The sequence below is a fragment of the Cavia porcellus genome, unplaced genomic scaffold (genome assembly GCF_034190915.1).
Source record: "Cavia porcellus strain 051 isolate PalLab524CR breed Dunkin Hartley unplaced genomic scaffold, mCavPor4.1 scaffold_8, whole genome shotgun sequence".
Classification (NCBI taxonomy): Eukaryota; Metazoa; Chordata; class Mammalia; order Rodentia; family Caviidae; genus Cavia; species Cavia porcellus.
The window spans coordinates 23,056,406-23,070,113 of record NW_026947491.1 but is presented as its reverse complement, the minus strand read 5'-3'; the positions used below and the strand labels follow the sequence as shown (position 1 = coordinate 23,070,113).

The 13,708-nt window shown below is 36.7% G+C and overlaps 1 long non-coding RNA gene and 1 pseudogene across 1 annotated transcript in view; one reads left to right on the top strand and one right to left on the bottom strand.

The window, feature by feature from the left end:
• Positions 1-8,033, top strand: part of LOC134477138 (uncharacterized) — a 41,146-nt gene extending 33,113 nt beyond the window's left edge. The window contains exons 2-3 of the long non-coding RNA XR_010049049.1: positions 1,017-1,092; positions 4,518-8,033. This is a non-coding gene — a long non-coding RNA (uncharacterized LOC134477138). The remainder of the gene's footprint in view (positions 1-1,016; positions 1,093-4,517) is intronic.
• Positions 8,034-9,365: 1,332 nt separating this feature from the next.
• On the bottom strand, positions 9,366-9,675 carry LOC134477136 (c-Myc-binding protein-like; annotated as a pseudogene).
• Positions 9,676-13,708: the final 4,033 nt, after the last annotated feature.

The following is a 13,708-nucleotide window of genomic DNA, read 5'->3' as shown; positions in this document are numbered from 1 at the left end:
TGTTTGAATTGCACCGGCTATGTATTACCGCCCACTGCAGTGTACTAGGGAGACACAGACCTGGGCAGCCTCTGCTGGGCCTGCCCCTCCGGGTCAACCTACCAAAGGCTTCACCACTAGGGTGCACCTCCAGGCACTGGGACCTGGTTTGGGCTAGCCTACTGGGTCTTAGTCAGCATTGTCACGCAGACCAGGCACTCCCCACCAATCCCGCTTGAGAGGGGAATATGTAACTGAAACCACTGCAGTGCCCTGTTCCGGAAAGTCTGCCAGGTCCCAGTATGTCATTTGCTGGAGCCTCCTACTCTATGAAAAGGTCCCTGTTCCACTCACTCCCTGCAAGTCAATGTAGGGCTCCCTGCTAGTCCTGCTCTCAACTCCGTTTGCAGATTCCTGCTCTCAGAGCTTTTGTGCATCTCTCTCCATGCCCTGCAGATTTGAATGCAGCAGCGGCAGCAGGAAATTCAAATCGCATCTTCCAGTGGTGCGGGTTCTAGCTTCTGTACTGAGATTTTATCTGTTCCTGTTATAGCACCAGGATTGGATTTCCAGTTGGTTTCTCTTAGCTTAGTTCATTCCTGGGTTGGCAGGATGTATCTCCCCTTGCTTAGGACTCCTCGTACTGCAGCATTCCTGGATTCTAAGCAAGGTATCTCAGAGAGCCTCTGTAGCTGCTGCTATCTATCTGCTGTGTTCTTCCTGAAGTCGATCTTCTGTATTTCTACAGAAATAGCCTTTAGTGATTTTGCCTTTTTCATTTCTTATTGCATGAATTTGAGCTTTTTCTTCCATTTTTTAAATAAGATTGGCTAGGGGCTTATCAATTTTACTTATTCTTTCAAAGAACCAAATCTTTGATTCATTGATTCTTTGTATTGTTTTCTTAGTCTCTATTACAATAATTTCTGCTCTGATTTTTATAATTTCATCCCTTCTTTTGATTTTGGGCTTGACTCACCCTTCTTTTTCTAGATGTTTGAGGTTTAACATTGGGTTGTTTATTTGTATTTGTTCAGGTTGTTTCCTGAAGTGGCAACTCAGTGCAATAAATTTTCCTCTGAGGACCATTTTCATTGCATCCCACCGATTCTGGTAAATTGTGTTTGTATTTTCATTTGCTGGTAGGTATTGTTTAGTTTCTTCCTTAATTTCCCTTGTTACACATTGATTACTCAAGAGTGTGTTATTCCGTTTCCATGTGTTTATGGGAATTTTACAGTATCTTTTATCATTAATTTCTAGTTTCATGGCACTATGATCCGATAACATGCATGGGATAAATTCAACTCTTGTGCATTTATTTAAATATGTTCTGAGGTCTAGTATATGGTCTGTTTTAGAGAATGTCTCATGCACTGCTGAGAAGAATGTGTATTCTGATGTTGGATGGAACATTCTGTATATGTCTATCAAGTTCATTTGTTCATAGGTGATATTCCATTCTGTTTTTTGTTTGCTGATTTTCTGTCTGATCTGTCCCTTGTTGTCAATGGTGTGTTTAGGTCTCCTGTTATAATTGTGTTACTGCTAATTTTGTTTTTCATTTCTATTAACACTTGCTTTTATATAACTGGATGCTCTGGAATTTTTTGCATATATGTAGTTAAGATTGTTATGTCTTCCTCTTGAAGTTTTCCCTTAACCAGTATGTAATGACCTTCTTTATCTCTTCTAATCTTTCTTGGTTTGAAATTTACATTGTCTGCATACAGAATAGCTACCCTTGCTGTTTTTTGTGGGGGGTTTCCTGTTGCATGAAGTATTGTTTTCCACCCTTTGACTTTCAGTCTGTGAGCATCCTTTTGGGTTAGATGGGTTTCTTGTAAACAGCATATGGTTGCATGTTGTTTCTTGATCCATTCTGCCAGTCTGTTTCTTTTAATTGGTGCATTGATGCCATTTACATTAATGGTTATAACTCATATTAAATGGCCCAAAACTGAAAGCCTTTACCCTAAAATCAGGCACAAGATAAGGATGTCCCTTACCAGTACTGCTATTCAACATAGTGCTGGAAATACTAGCAAAGCAATTAGACAAGAAAGAGAAATAAAAATAGCAAGGACAGAAAAAGAGGAAGTTAAATTATCATTATTTGCAGATGACATGATACTCTACATAGAAGATCTGCAAAACTCCATTGAAAGACTCCTATGCATAATAAATAAATTCAGTAATGTAGCTGGATACAAAGTCAACACCCAAAAATCAATACCATTCCTATACACTAAAAACAAAATCACTGAGAGAGAAATAAGAGAAGCCACACCCATCACAATAACATCCAAAAAATAAAATACTTAGGAATCAATCTAACAAAAGAAATAAAAGATCTATTCAGGGAAATTATAATACCCCGAAAAAGAAACCAAAGAGAACCTCAGAAAGTGGAAAGATATCCCTTGTTCATGGGTAGGAAAAACAAACATTGTGAAAATGGCCATTCTCCAAAAATTGTTATAGAGTTTTAATACAATCCCAATCAAAATACCACTAGCGTACCTCATAGATCTAGAGAAATCTCCTAAAATTCATCTGGAACCAGAAGAGACCTAGAATAGCAAAAGGCAATTCTAAGCAACAAAGACAAGACAGGAGACATCACAATCCCTGGCTTGAATTATACTACAAAGCTATTGTAATAAAATCAACATGCTACTGGAATAAAAACAGATCTGAAGATCAATGGAATAGATTAAATGATACAAATGCAAACTACAAATACAATACAATACAACTACAAATGCAAACACACTCAGTCACTTATCTTTGATGAAGGGACCAAACATATCCACTGGAAGAAATAATGTCTCTTCAATAAATCGTACTGGAAAAATTGGCTTTTCATATGCCGAAAACTAAAACTAGACCCATGCCTACCACCATGTACTAAACTAAAGTCTCAATGGATCAATGATCTAAATATTAAAACAGAAACACTAAATCTGTTGGAAGACAAATTAGTAGAAATCTTGAAGACATAGGGGTAGGTAGACAATTAATGAACACGAATCAAACTGCATACAAAATATTTCCCAGAATCAATAACTGGAATCATGTTTTATTAAAGAATTTCTGCATATGAAAATAAATCTCGAGCATAGGATAAAAACCCACAAATTGAGGAAAAAACTCTTAGTGAACTGTCCCTCAGACAAAGGACCGCTGTCTAGAACATTTAAAGAATTTTTAAAATTCAGAACCCCGAAACTCAAAGACCCAACCCAAAAATGGGCATCTGAGATGAACATACAGTTCCCAGATGAAGAAATACAAATGACAAATAAATACATGAAAAAAGGGTTAGCATCATTAGTCATTAGAGAAATGCAAATTAAAACCACACTGAGATTCCATCTCACTACAGAAACATTGGCCAGGATAAAGAAAACTATCAACGACAAATGCTGTAGAGACTGTGTGGGAAAAGGAACTCTTCTGCCCTGTTGGTGGAAGTGCAGACTGGTGCAACTACTGTGGAGGTCAGTCTGGAGGTTCCTCAAAAAGCTGAGATTGGAAATGCCATTTGACCAGCTATTCCACTTCTGGACCTATTCCCAGAAGAACTGAAAACATCATACTACAGTGATGTATGTACTCCCATGTTTATAGTAACACAATTTGTAATAGCCAGATCTTGGAAACAACCAAAGTGTCCATCAACTGAGGAATGCATAAAAAAGATGTGGTATTTTTATGCACTGGAGTAGTACCCAGCTCTAAAGAATGATCACATTGAGATATTTATAAGTAAATGAATGCAACTTGAGACCATACTCATAAGTGAAATAAATCAAACGCACATGTGTAAATACCATATAGTCTCCCTAGTGCAAGAAAAGGTAAGTGTACATAAGATTTTACAGTAATCAAGATTTCCCACTATATTGATTTGAAGTCTCATAATGTTTTCATTCATTGGTTGTAATAGTTTTATTCTTTTTTGTTTGATTTTATTTTGTATGATGGTATGAACAGCTACTTTGGAGAAAACAAGACATTGTGGCAGCCATTGCTTATTTACTATCATCTTGCTTTGAACTCCTACCATGCTTTTGTTCCTCTGTTTCCATTGGTTCTATTCTATTGTGTCTTGATGGATTTTAATATGTGATAGTATAAACATTTTTTTAAGGAAAATGAGATATTATACTAGCCATTGTTCATTTTCTGTTATATGGTCTTGGATGTCTGTAATACTTTCATTCTCTTGAATAATTTTATACTATTTTGTTATGTTTGGGATTATTGTGTGTGAAGGTATGCTCAACTGTTTCAAAGAAAGGAGATATTATGGTAGCTACTGTTGATATCTGGTTGTCTTGTGAAGTGCTGTGTTGCTTGCATTGTTCTGATTTGCTTTGTTCTGTTCTCTTTCATTTTATTCTCTTTAAAATAAAAAAAGAAAATATAAATGAATAAATTTTACTGATAGAAAGGAAAACCCCTCATAGCCAACATCTGTGTCACAATGTGTTCCTGACAATTGCCTTCTCTGTCTGCTCTGCCCTCCCCAGAACAGGAGCTGCTTGGTAGCCAGAAACCACTGGAACATGAGGTAGCCTGTGGAGCAGTCAGCTGGTCGAATGCAGAACCACAGAATGGTAGGGCATTGGTGCAGGGATGCTGCTCTGTGTAGTGATGGAGGTGCTTTTGGCAGAGCTCCACAGAGCCTTGGCTTGAGGTGGAACTGCCTCTCAGATGGAAGTTAAGAGGACATCATCACTTCTAGCTTGGGATGGAGGGCCTGGATGTGCTCTTGGAGCTGGGAGCGGCAGATCCAGTGACCCACTTCCTGCAGCCCCGCCCACCTTCTGACATATCCTTCATCTGTGATCTCATCAGGAAATGAACCATAAGGAAGTTAGTACCTCTCCATCAGTAAACCTCTTCAGGAATCCCTTAGTCAAGTTGATGATCAGGATTCCTGTCACACACCGCTGGAAACTGTCCCCATAAGAGTACACCCAAAAGCACACCACAAAGAGCCTGGTCACATCCCCAGGTCCTTGCAGGAGAGTGTCAGATGGCTTAGAGAAGCATTTTTGTAGCACAGAATCTGATCAGTTTTTAAAAATCTTACACTGCCTGTTGAAGGAAAGCGTGCTCTTTTTAAGGGAAAGGTTCTGCACCTTGTGTCACTGGCTCCTGGTTAATATTCAAAGCATCATCACTGAATTTAGTACTTGCTGAATTAATCCAGCACAATCAGAGTTTCAGAGTACAGGCATCGTACAGTCCATGGGAATATGGAAACTTCTGGGTTTCTGCTTGTATTTTCATAGGAGACAACTTGTAAAGCAAGTTTTTCTGAAAATTTGCTATTATTTGATTAGTATATATATATATTGTCTTTTTCCTTTTTATCGGTACTGGAGATTGAACTCACGACTTCCTGCTTGCAAGGCAGGCGCTTATGCCGCTGAGCTAAATCCCCAGCCCGATTAGTATATTTTTGTGACACATCATATTTACTCTCATCTTTGTAAATTGATATATATATACAAATTCTTGTTTACTTTTATTCCCCTTCAACTCCTATATTTCCCTCTTCTTTTTTCTCCAGATCCTCCACGTTCTACACGGAGATTACTGTGCTATTTCCACTGTTTCTCTTTCATTTTGCTCTTTAATATATTTATATTTTGGATCTCTCTGACACAACACGGCTCTCTACCACCACCAGGACTGTGTACTGCACAGAGGCACTGTGTGTCCCACTTATGGCTTCTGTGCTTGCACTATCTGTGATCTATGCTGGCTACTTCTACAACATGGAAGAGCACTTACAATGCAGAAAACTTGGAAAATAGTGAAGCACTGCTGCCCTCCCTCCCCACCAACTCCTACCAGGTAGGCCAGCATTGACTGTGGGCATAGTGCTGTCAAGTTGTTTACTACATTCACACACACACACACACACACACACAGACACACACACACGGACTTAGTTTATCTTGAGTTTGTGGATTAGCTTAAGGGGTTGCCTTCCTCACTCTGAAAGCTGTACCCCAGAGGAAAACACTGAGCTCTGCACTTCACAGGTTTTCCTTCTGTCTCTGTATACATGCAGAACTCACTCTATAAATAATGACACACGTTTGTGCGAGGTGCTGACCAGTGGTCACAGCCTGGATTCTTTGTTTCCATCTCTGTGAAAGAGTAGCACCATCAGGAAGCACTTACTTTGGGAGGCTGTGTACCAGCTCCACATCACATAGCCAGGGATGGTGAGGGAGATCCCAGGACCAAAGGCCATCCTACAAACCATTGTGTGGTGTGGTTGCATGACATGGCCCTCCCTCATGTTGAGTTTTTGGTTTACATAAAATGAATTTCCTTTTCAATTTCTAGTCTAGGTTCAATTCTCAGCATGTGGATTTCCCAATATCATTTATTAAAAGCACTATCTTTCTTCCAGTGAAGGTCTTGGGCTCCTTTATCATAGCTAAAGTAACCAAGTACACTTGCAAGTGTTTCTGCATTTACTATTCTGTCCAGCCAATTTTCAGGTCTGTTCCTTTTTGGTAACATCATGCTGTTTTTATCATGGTAGCTTTGTTTTAACTTTAAGTCAGGGATTGTGATGTCCTTCACCTTGCACGTGTTGCCAACAAGTATTTTCACTATTCTCTTCTAGTTACATATGACTTTTAGGATTGCTTTCTCTAGTTTTGAGAGGTACACTATTGTTATTTTTCTTCAGAGTGCACTAAATCAATGTAACAGTTTGGAAAGTATGTCCATTTTCACTATATTGTATTCTGAAGCTGCCTTTCCAAGAACAGGGGATATCGCTCCATTTCCTGATATCCTCTTTGATCTCTTGTTCAGGATGCTGTAGTTTTCAAAGCACAAATCTTTAACTTCCTACTAGAATGATTTCTAAGTATTTCATTTTTCTTAATGCTATTATGAAAAGTGTCACTTCCTTACCTTTTCTCTCAATGAGTTTGATATTAGTGTTTAGAAATGCTAATGATTTCATTTCTTTATCTCAATCTGATACTTTGTATCCTGCTATGCTGCTGAATTTTGTTTTTAATTTAGGAGTCTTTTGGTGGAGTTTTATAAGGTCTTCTATGTATACTGTCATGCCATCATCAAATAAAGATAACTAAACTTCTTCCTTTCCTACCCATATTCCTCTTATTTATTTTTCTTTTTTAAAAAAACAAGAATATAGTGCTTTAACACTTACAAATCTTTCACATACATTCTCATTTGACCCTCATAGCAACCCTGTGAGGTAGGCAGCACAGATGTACTCATTTAACAGACAAGGAAAGTAAATCTCAGGGTGATTAATGTGCCCAAAGTTCTACAGTTAGTAATTTATAGTAATATCAGTCTTTGGCCTAATAATTCAGCACTCAGACTCCCCTTATGTGTGCTCATCTACTTCACAGGAATGATGAAAATAAAATGAATTCAAGGCTATAAAAGTACTTTGAAGGGGAAAAAGCACTATATACCCCAAAACTATAATTGTCCATAATAAATGGCTCATTATCTTCTCATTCCAGCTTGTGCTTGAACCTAGAATGTTATATTACCTCTGTCTGTATGAACTAAGCAAATAGGTAAGGCAGGGTAACAGCATGATCCTGTTCAACATTATATAAATCACAATTGGGGTAACTGCATTATTAAGCAAAATGAACACACAAAGGCTAATAAGCAACTAGGACTCACTAAAGTACACAGTAAAGCAAGGCAACATTATCAGATGTTATCAGGGCATGGTTACGTAGAAGAAAAACTTGGTGTCAGAGTTCAAACTGGCACACACATCTAAGGCAAAGTGGTGGCCAAGAAGAGTTACTTGACCTTCCAAAAACATTAATATAGTCAGCTATTTAACACCCCTAAACACACTTGCTGTTATATCCGTTAGAGCTCTTTTTTTTCCCCTCTCTTTTTTACAACAAAATTTACACATTTTGGATTTTATTACTTATTGGATTATTTGGATCTTATTACTTTTTGGGTGGGGGGGGAGAGCGAGCTGTGCAAGAGGTGGGCAGGGCGATGGTGTGGGTATAAAGGACCCACTCTAAAGAGGAGAGGCTGCATACATACATTATAAGGGAGTTAAGGAGGTTTGTACCCCACTTTTGCTCCTGCTGCTGTTGCTGTCCTCTGCTGTCTTGAAATACTGCCCCTGTGCCATACCACCCTACCTTGGAGCCAGCTGATTAGGGGCTGAAACCACCCAAATAGTGAACTAAATAAACCTTTCCTTTTTTAATTTTGAATGTCCAGTGTTTTGTCTCAATAATGAGAGAAAAGTTAACTATGACAAGGTAAGAAGACCTCCTAGATCAGGTTCTGCTCTTTACTCTCTGAATGAAAAATGTTGTGGGTCTGCAGGTCCTTGTCAGTCTCCATGGGTGTTAATTTATTCACTTCTTGGACATTACTGCAGAAAGGTCAATGGCGAGATGAATAATTTGGCTGAGCTAATGCCTCAGCCCTGGCCATCGATTCACAAAACTCAATTTTCACAAATGTCTCCCTGTCTTAACCAAATATGCTTCAGACCTTGGAGCAAAGGATGTTCTGAGTGGTGTTTGTGAATAAAGACTTAAAAGTTTGAAGCCTCCCAACTGAAATTTCTGAAATGATAGCAACTAAAGAAACAATTTAGGGCTTATATTGTTTAATTAACTTTTCATGCCTATATCTGGTAGTTTGAGTAACTATTTAGAGGATAACTATGTGCACTGTAATAACGATTGTTGATTTCCTACTGTCTTGTTTTTGAAATCCAAGATTGTTCTCATTGCTTTGTTCTGTTTCATGTTATTGCTTTGTTTTGTTCTATTCTCTTTAAAATAAAAAATAATGACAAAAAAAGAAGAGTTACTTGTTCCACACTATATAAACAAGAGCAGAAAAGTTGTGGGGACCCATGCAAAAGCATCATATGTCACACAGTTTCTCCAGTTGCCTACAGGGAATATAAACACTGTGATCGTCACTGTAAAGCATGATTGTACCTGTGCTCATATTCTGAACTAACCCAGGGAATAGCTCCACCTAAATGTCCTTGGTTAAAATACAATCAGTAATATTACTTCTAATCAGACTAATAAATAGAATGTCTTTTAAGGTAATGAATTAGATGGCTGTTTAGGTTTCCTTCAGAATTTACTTTGAATTCTCCTACTTTAAGACCCAAAGAAAATTATATTGAGTTTTTATTGGTGATTCTAAGTATATGCGTTTATAACATTTAAAGTGTGACGGGTGAATTTAACATATTAAAAGTTTTATAGCACCTGTGCAGAAAGGATTATATACTATACAAACTTCCTGTCATACAAAACCATTTTTCAGTGTCTTTTCAACTGAGAAGAATCCTATTCAGCACGCTTCTCCTCCAGAGGTGGTACATACTGAGCAGCTTGCTTTCAGTTTTTTTATTTTCTTCTATAGTAGTTTCATATTTCTTTTTCATTTCTGCCAATTCTAGGCAAAGCAGCTTGATTTCTGGATTTTCTGGGGTACAGCTCCTAAATGATGCTTTTAAAAATCCAAAGCACTATTAGGTTCCTATGGTTCTTCATATAAGGCTACCAACACCTTGGTAAATGTGTCCAGCACCCCCGACTTCTCCATGTACTTCCAGAACTGTTCAATATTCAATTCGGCAGCTTTGCAATGGGCCATAGTGACAGGGACAGTGGGGTAGCTGGTGCCAGAGACCGTAGCAGACCTATTTTTCTTTTCTAATTCCTCTAATGTTTCCAGAACTATATGGAAGAGAAGTGATGATAGTGGGCCTTCTTGTTTAGTTCCTGATTTTAGAATGAATGCTTTTGATCTTCAACCACTTAGTGTGATGTTGGCTATTGGCTTATCGTAGATGGATTTAATCAGATTGAGAAAAAGAATTTCTTTAAGGTGTTTGTCATAAATATGTATTGGGCTTTGGCAAATGGCTTTTCTACATCTGTTGATATGATCATGTGGTTTTGATTCTTGATTCTATTAATGTGGTATACTATAATTTTTAATTTACTTTTGTTGAACCATTCTGAATCCCTGAGATGAATTCTACTTTTTCATGGTTTATAGCCATTTTTATGACTTGCTGCAATCTCTGCCAGTATTTCATGGAGGGTTATTTCATGTATGTTCATTATGGAGATTGGCCTTTAATTCTCTTTTTGGTTAGTTTCCTCTCTGGTTTTGGTGTCAGGATAATGCTTGCTTTCAGGAATCACTGTAGGGGTATTGCTTCCTTTTCAATGTTTTAAAATGTTTCAGGAGTATTGATACTAGCTCTACTCTGAGGTTCATATAGAATGCATCAGCAAAACCTTGGAGACCCGTACTTTTCCTTTTGAGTAAGTCTTAAAAATAGTTCTTCAAGGTTATTGACTGATAATGAGTTATTTTGAATTTTTATACCTTCTTGTTTCAGCTTTGATAATTCAAATATATAAAGGAATCTGTCCATTTCTTTTGAGCTTTTCAGTCTTATTAGAGTATAAATTTTTATGGTAGGTATTGATTATCTTTTAAATATTTGCAGGATCCATTGTGATTTTCCACTCTCATTCCTAAATGCATGAAATTGGACCTTTCCATTCCATTCTTTAGATATGTTTGGCTAAAAGCTTTTCTGTTTTAATATTTAAAAGAATTAACTTTTTTTACTTTATTGAATCAATGAAGTTTTCTCAGTATCAAATGTATTAATTTTTGTTCTAATTTTTAAAATTTCTTCCCTTTTACACACTGGGTTTGACAGACTATTCTGTTCTAGAAGATTTAAGTTCGATATTAATTATTAATTTGATCTCATTTTATTTTCCTGGGAATTCACTGACATAGACTTTTCTCATAGGACTGCTTTCATTTTGTTCCATAAGTTCTAGAATATCATATTGACATTAAACTTTTATTATAAAGACTTTGTAATTTCTTCATTAATTTCTTCTGTGACTCATTGGTTGTTGTATAATTTCTAAGTGTCTACTTGATCTGTCTACTTGTGACTGTGGGATACTCAGGGCCCTATTACAATTGTATTAGAGCTTATTTGATTTTTCTTACCAATTTTTTTACAATGGAGTACTACTCAGCTATAAAGAAGGATCACATTGAGCTATTTGTAAATAAATGTGCACAGCTTGAGACCATACTCATAAGTGAAATAAATCAAACTCACATGTATAAATACCAAATAGTTTCCCTAGTGTAAGAAATGATAACAATACATAAAAGTATATGGTAATAATGATTCCCCATTATATTGCTTAGAAGCCTTATAATGTTTTCATTCATTAATTGGAATGGTTTTATTCTGGGTTGTTTGGTTTTATTGTCTGTGATGGTAAGAACAGCTATTTTGAAGAAAACAAGACATCATAATAGCTAGTGCTGATTTAATATCATCTTGTTTTGAAGTCCCATAAAACTTTTGTTCTTCTGTCTCCATCGGTCTTAACATGTTATATTTTATTTATATATGATAGTTACAAACAAAAACTTTTGTAGACAAGGAGATAATATAGAAACCATTATTCACTTTCTGTTAGTTGGTTCTAAATACCCTGTAATACTGTCATTCTCTTGAATAGTTTTACATTGTCTTGATGTGTTTGATGCTACAGCATACAAAGTTATACTCAAATATTTTAAGGAAAGAGACACTACGGTAACTACTGTTATGTCGAGATATCTTGTGGTGAAACACTATGTTGCTTAAATTGTTATGTTCTGACCTGTGCTGTTGTATTGTTATGTCCTCTTTTATCTCAATCTCCTTTTTTATTAATTTTTTATTTGTATTTTTTAATTAAGGGAAAAATAAATTTAAAATAGCAGGATATATTATAGTAACCATTTGATTTCCTATCAATTTGATTTGAAACCCTATATTGATCTCACCATCTTGTTTTGACTGATTGTACTCTATTCTGTTTTGTTTGATAGTATCAAGTTTGAGAGTATAGGCAACTACTTTGAAGACAGTAACATTCACTATGATGCCCATTCTGGTTTGACTATTATCTTCTTTTGAAGTCCTGTAATGTCTCCAATGTTTTGGTTTTATTGATTTTGTTCTGTACTGTTTTGTTCAATTTTATTATAACTGATGATATAGGCCATTCTTTTTAAGAGAGCAAGAGGCATTATTGTAGCCATTGTTGATCACCTTGTATTCTGTTTTTATATCATGTACTATGTCTATCCTTTTGATTTGACTGACTCTGTTTTGTTATGTCACATTTGGTTTTATTCTCTTCAAAAAAAAAGTAATAAGAACTGTGGGAGTAATAAAACCCAAAATGTATAATTGTTATTGTAAAAAAGATAAGAAAAGAAAATGCTCTAAAGGATATAGCTGCATGTATATTTAAGTGTACAAGATAGATAGCCATATTACTGAATTTTTGTTGGATCATTGAACACAACTGTTTGCAATTTCACTGTTTGAATGTCCACTTTGTATGCTTTAATTTTGTAACTTGAACAACTATTTCTAAGATGACAATATGTAATCTATTAACTGATTTCTTACTGTTTATTTTTTTGAAATTCTGTATTACTTGTACCCTTTTTCTGTTTTTTTCTCTTTAAATAAAATTTTTTAAAAATTAATTAAATTTATTGGTATATTTTAGGTAAAGAAGTAATTTGCACTTATAGCTATGTTTTATTATCAAGAAACCAAACAATAAGAAATTATGAGAGTCTGTGGGGAAAAAGTAATCCTTCACTGATGGTGGGTATGTAGAGGCACAACCATTGTAAAACTTGGAGTGGAGATTTATCAAAAAACTAAAACTAGTTTTAGCTCCATTTGACCCAGCTATTGTATTCCTCTTCCTAATATCTTCCCAAAAGAATTAAAGCATCATAGCATTGTGATATAAGCACACCCATGTTTATAGCAACATCATTTATAATAGCTAAATATTGGCAACAACACAAATGCTCACCAAGTGATGAATGGATAAAGAAAATCATATTTTTCTCTTTACAATGCAATACTACTCAACCATAAGGAATAAATTTGATACATTACTAGGAAATGCATGCATCTTGAGACCATACTCTTAAGTGAAATAAATTGGACACACATATATAAAAGTTGCATTGTATTCTGGTGTGAGAAACTGAAAGTGTAAGGGCAAAATGTATAATAGATATCGTGAAATGGGTCATTTTCTTCCAGTATTGTGAGAAGTTTCTGGAATTTTGAGTCCAGGTTCCTGCCTGCTTCTCCTTTCTTCACCTGTACGTGGCCTTAGGGAAGTGAATACTTTGCTCTGTAGCTCAGCCATGGACTTATGAGGGGTACACTGGAAGCTCTGGCATCAAGCTGAGAAGGAAGGAAGGAAGGAAGGAAGGAAGGAAGGAAGGAAGGAAGGAAGGACGGAAGGGGCATGTAGCTGTGGTGTGGGGTGTGTGCAGGGTGACCCCTGTGCTGTGTCCCACAGCAGGCAGAGGAGAGGAGGGCAGGAAGGGCACAGGAAGGTGCCTGGGCTTTGAAAATGGCCTGGAGCTTATCTGCTTCTTGTGAAACTTACCCTGAGCTGTGTCCTGGACTTGAGACTGGTCAGCCTTGGGAAAAACTGTGGGGTGGAGGTCAGGGCTGCCCTGGGTCACTGCACACCTGAGATCAGTATTGGTGTTGGGATCCAGGTGGGAGCCGCTTCTCACAAGAAGGGAGCCATGAGTGACAGCC